Here is a 6,000-nt window from a genome sequence, read left to right on the forward strand (position 1 = left end):
GAATAGTAATTTTTTTCAGATATGATCCTAAAAAATGTGGAGCTATAAACCTGGTCTACATTAATCTGTGGGACAGGTTCAGATCTGGAGATTTCTTGAAGCTTTCGGTTTGCCAGGCACAGAGGAAATATGTCTTATATTGCATTATTATGGTAAATGTTGCCATCCTTCCAAACATATGTTTAGCTCAAGCCTTTGTCTTAAAACAATTGTGAAACTACAGATAAAAATGTAAGATTGAACAATATCATAACATTAAATATATATATATGTCTAGGATTGATCTGTATTAGTGTGACCAGAGCAACCATAGGGCCTGGGTTACCTGAAAAAGTTCCAGTGTATGTCTGTTGTTCTGGCTTAGTAATTAATAACTGCACTTTTTATTCCTCAGAATGTCATAGTTTGGATGATGAAGTGTATAGCTACTCTGCCTGCAACTCATTAAAACCAGTGCTCTCTGCTTCGATTTTCCTTTGCTTTTATTTTGGCTTTCTTCAAGAATAGATGATCTTTTCTTTATTTCCCTTTTGTCAGGTTATGTTTATCAGAAAAGCAAAAATATACTTTATTTAAGTATTTAAATATTGCTGTTGAAACAAATGTATATTCTTTGCTCTTTGAATTACTCCCATAAGACTTATCATTATATTCCTGTTTAATAAATTAACAGCAAATATTTAATTTATACCAACTTGGTTTAATGTAAAAAATGAATAAAATGTATTTATATTTTACAATACATGTGTACATATAAATGTGTGTGTGTGTGTGTGTGTGTGCATATATGGTGAACAGAGAGACAAAAAAGACCAAGATAAAAATATACATGCAGTCTAGAGGGAGTGTAAAAAATCTTGGTCTACATATAAAAACATTTAGTTCTACATCTAAAAACATTTCCTTTTCCTTAATATTAAGAAGGCTATTTGGACTAAACAGCTTCAAAGCACAGCTTGAAATGGACCAACTGTAAGGAACAGAGTAGCAAACTTATGTTACCAAGTACAACTGTGAATAGGCTTCCAGACAGCTAAAACATGTCATTTAGAAGGAATGCGTTTCCTTTATCCATTGTTTAGAGTGATTGAAATACATAGCTCTCACCCAGTTACTTGGCAAGTGTTTCAATTAAGTGGGCCCAGAATTTATCCTAGTGCAGTGTTCTATTATTCTGCTCTGTAGTAGATAATTGTATGTGACTTTGGACTTATAGAGGCCTTCCGTTGTCGAAAAAATAAAATAACACATCTCTTTTAAGGTAATAACTGTAACTTTTCTCAGTGGAAATTCTTGTTTGGTAAAAAGCCACTGATGCTGGAACCATAGGGTATTTATTTTCATCAATGCATTAGAAAATAATGGGAAATGTAGGTAGGTAGTGAAATTTGCAAACTGCAAATTATTAATCTGTATAAAAATGAAGCAAAATCACATAAGATATGGTACCATTTTGATAGTTTTGTCATAGAAATGATGTCCTGTCTATATATTGGAGATTACTTAAGGGTAGACTAAAGATTATCCAGTACTCTTCTTTCCCACTTGCCTTAAAGTAGTAAGAATTTAAAGTAAAGAAAGACTTATCTTGGTTTCACTCTGCATTGTACAGTAACAAATATTTTTACACACTCTGGTGGACTGGGAACAATTCATATTATATTATAAGTTTACTTTGTCTTTGGATGTTTTCAACTTGTTATCTTTTATGTTCCTAGAGTTTCTTATTTTCTTAAGGAGAGACTTAGAATGTTGGAGTGGTACTTAGTCAAACAGCAAAACATTATCTAATTTCTATTCTTTAAAAAGACTCATACCACACTCACACATACACAGATACACACAGTATTCATGTTCCTGCAAGAATATAGAGGCAAATCATGCAAATTTATATGTGTTAAATACATTCTTGCAGAATGGATATCAGAAGGAGCTCTGTGCTGCAGATCAGAAAAATCTAGGTCCTTGTCTCAGCTTTGTCCAAAGGGTGGGTGTGTGTACTTGACTAAATCAGCTACTTTTCTGAATCCTTATTTCTTCTCAGTAAAAAGTTTGTAACAGTCTATTTTTCAATGTTCCTTTGATCTAGAAATAATTCACATTTGAAAAATATGCATCGTATAGAATAATTCTGTTAGCTGCAGAACTTCTTATAGGTTTTGTCCATGGTATGTTCTGTATTTTCAAAATATGCTTTTTTAAGAAAATATAATGAATGTTAAGAGGTTTCTCTTCTGCAGAAAAGAAATGTGAGTTTCACAGTATTATACTTTCCAGGGGCTAGATGATAAATCATTAACCAGATATTTTTACATTGTCACCATCATTCTTGGTAGTAAACAGGGAAGTTATGGGCTTTTAGTTACTGTCTCAAGTGCGGCCTGATAGGTGAAAAACAGGACACACCCCAGAGGAAGCTGACTTGACAGGAAGTTACAGAACCCGATCCTCACCATCACATTGCCAGCTGCTTCTGCTGGACTTTTCTATAACGGAAAGTATTTATCATGAATAATTTATTTTCTAAATCTAACTTCCTGTATTCCATCATGTAGACTAAAAGTATCATTGTCATAGACTCCTAATTTTTATGATCACTATTATAAACATATCCATTATCTGATGCCTAGAAATTACTCAGACTCCAATTGGATCAAGTACCAATTTTCTTTTTGTTTAAAAAGATAATAAAATCTTAAAGAGACTGTGAGTTCCATAGACATACAGCACAACTTCAGGATCCGGAATGATCAGAATCACCTGCAATGATTTCATGTGGAATCCTGGTTATATGCTGAGCCCACCCTAGGCAGCTGAGCAGCATTTTTTTTTTTTTCAGTGCTTTGCTACTTTTTCATTTTGAAAGTATCCTTTGGATATATGAAGGTTGTGGTAAATTACAATGTACCAAATTCCTTATAATTCTCTGTACCTACACCCTTTAGAATGTGATTTTAAAGTTTCTGCCATCAGAGTCGTTTTCTTCTCCACTTGAAACTGGATTGGCCTGTGACTTACTTTGTCCAACAGGATTTGGAGGAAGTAATGTCAAGCTGCTCCCTACGACTCAAGGAGACTGATGTGCTCTGCTCGGTGTCTTGGAAACCTGAGGAGCTTTCCTGGGGTACAAGCTTGGACAAGCATGCTGGAGGAAAAGAGTGCTCTTGAAGTAGAAATGAGCCATCGTGGCATAGACCAGGTTAGACGAGCCAGCGCCCAGTCTGCCGAGCCCCACAAAGATCTGAAGATATGTCCAGCTCTTCCCCTACCTTCTCTCCAAAATTGCCAACCCTTAGAATGGTTAGCTATTTCAAGTCACTAAGGATTAGAGTGGTAGGTCATGTAGCAAATGCTCACTGGTTTTGGTTCAAGAGGGTAGATCATTCTACTGGAAAACTGTGCGGAAATTTGCACATATGATTTTATTTGCTTAATACATTGAAATATCTGAGTTGGGTGGAACCACTGTGCTGTAGAAAGTAGTCAAATAAGATCACAGGGTTAAAATATCTGTATAATTCGATGTGAAAATAATTAGAATTAGCTGAGAAGGATTTAACCATATTAATATTGTATTTGATGAGAGCATTAGGTAGCTACAGTAGCCGTGCAGACATTTTTCAAAGGAAGGGAAAGTTATTCTAAGGCAAGTGTATATGTTTCCGGAAAAAAAAGATGACTGGAGCAGCATTCCTGCCATTCAAGAGAGTGAAGGATCAATGACCATCAATACCAGGGAGATTTGCCAGGAATTTTAAATGTTCTAAAGGGATCTTTATAATTCCTCTATAAATCCCTACCAAACAAATCTATACTGTTTTTCTGCAAGACCTGTGGTAGGTTCCCACAATGCTCTTAAATGTCAATTTGGCGTTGGGAACTGCTGTTTCACAGCAGAAATTGAAAGCGACCATCATAGTTATGTTGAGAAAAGTAATAATTTGCAATTCAAAGGAAGCTTAGGCTTAAAAAAAAAATAACTGACTTTCTCATGAGGTTTTAATTCAGATATCATTATCAGGGAGAATAGAGTACATGTTGCAATAGAATTCAACAGCTTTCTCACTGAGCACTGCTTTGGAGTTTTCTAGCAAATTGATACAGTCATTATTCTATCAAAATAAACATTCATTGACTAATTATACAGTTCAGGACATCGCCCTGAGCTACTTTGCATAGTGTAAAGTTTCCTTCTGCAAGTCTCAAAAATATTTGCTTTGTTTCAGACCTTCTGTGCTTATGTCAGGGAGCCGCTCACTTTGTCTCTGGCTAAACATGATAAATTACAGCTGGTAAAAGGCATAAACAAAAATGTATCTTGGATGCTCTCTAGTGCCTTTGTGACATTAGAGGCATTACTGTTGCTACATTTCTTGTGTTAGTTTCTCAGAAATACAAACTTGTTTGGAGTCCCCAAAACGATTGCCTATAAATGATATCTAATGGAGTATTTCTATGCTAATTTTGGCATTTCATGTGAGACCAATCTAAAGAAACACTATGGAGAATTGATTTTCATGCTATTCTGTTCATTTGGAATTTGCTCATACTGTAATAATCAATATCTAGAAAGAATTAAAATTATTTTCAGAGAAAATATACACATATATATTTATAAATAAATGTGCATATTTTTTCATAAGGAAAGTAAGCTCTCAATTTATCAATGGAATTATTTTTAGCACATTTAGGTGCAATAAATGTTTAAAACATTCCTGTGTCTGAAAAATAGTTTTTTATATTTTTCAATGATTCATTTGGAGAATATTGGTGTTTATTTATGTATAAAATAAGATTATTAACATAGATATAAAAAGAAACACACAAAAATCCATGTTTTTCAGTATATTTTTAAAGTTTTATGATGCTACCATTTCTTAGTATCATCCATTGGCAAAATAAATACAGCATTTTGAATTTTTGTTTATAAATTTAAGAACAATCACTATGATAGTTCATTCATACTAAATTAATTTGTCATATATATTTTCCTCAGATGATATTCATATCATTTTAGTTAACTCTTAATTTTAACAACCATCTTGAAGAAAATGTTTTCTTCTTGCAAAATCGTTAGGCAGAAAGACAGAAATGAGCAGGCTGAAAAGGAGAAAGGGCCCCTCAAAGATGACTCAGGGAGTTGATCAAATAGAACCAGAAAGTCAGAAATGACTTAGAAAGTTAATCAGATGAAGCCACAGGGTCCAAGAATGACTCAGGAAATGTCCAGGGTCTCCCCAGATAAGAAATATTAGAAGCACAAGCACAGCACAGCCCCTGCCTCCATTTCACCAATCAGAACAAGCCTAGAGAGCTGACCTCTGTCAATCGAGGACCTCTCTGCCCTGCCAAAAAACACGTAAAAGAAGCCTCAGAATGAACATCCACGCCTGGCTGTCTTATCTTAGGCAGGCCTGCTCTGCTACTCTAAGCAAAGTGGATTAAAACTTACTTTGCTTTCTTGACTTTGGTCTCTCACTATATCTGACTTCCCTGCGACACCGAGCCGAGTCCTTTCCTTCCTAAAAAAATCAGTTATGAATTCTGCCCCTGTGTTAGCTATGAGTCAAATTAAAACACAGAAGCACACACACATGCAATGATTCAATTCATCATCCTTCAATGATCAATTTGTCCACGCACAGCACCTTGAAAAGTATTTGATGTCCTAGGGTGTCTATTCCCCGTATATTTATTCTCTAGCTAGAATTTTTTGGTACTTGGGTGGACATCCAAAAATTTCAATGAAAAAATTAAAATATCAAGAGAGCAGAAACAATAGATGCAGAAAAAAAAAAGAGAGTAGACAATAATTGAGACTTTGTTACCTGGAGGCTATATAGACAAGGTTTACAGAGATGATTCTCAACAGTGGAGATTAAGGCATTTTCTGAGAGAGCAGGAGAAAAGATGAGACAAGGAGAATGACAATGAAACACAAGTACACTTAGTGACAAAGAGAAAACTAAAGAACAACTGCCTCATTCACTTACCATTTTC

This window comes from Manis pentadactyla, chromosome 5, assembly GCF_030020395.1.
Source record: "Manis pentadactyla isolate mManPen7 chromosome 5, mManPen7.hap1, whole genome shotgun sequence".
NCBI lineage: Eukaryota > Metazoa > Chordata > Mammalia > Pholidota > Manidae > Manis > Manis pentadactyla.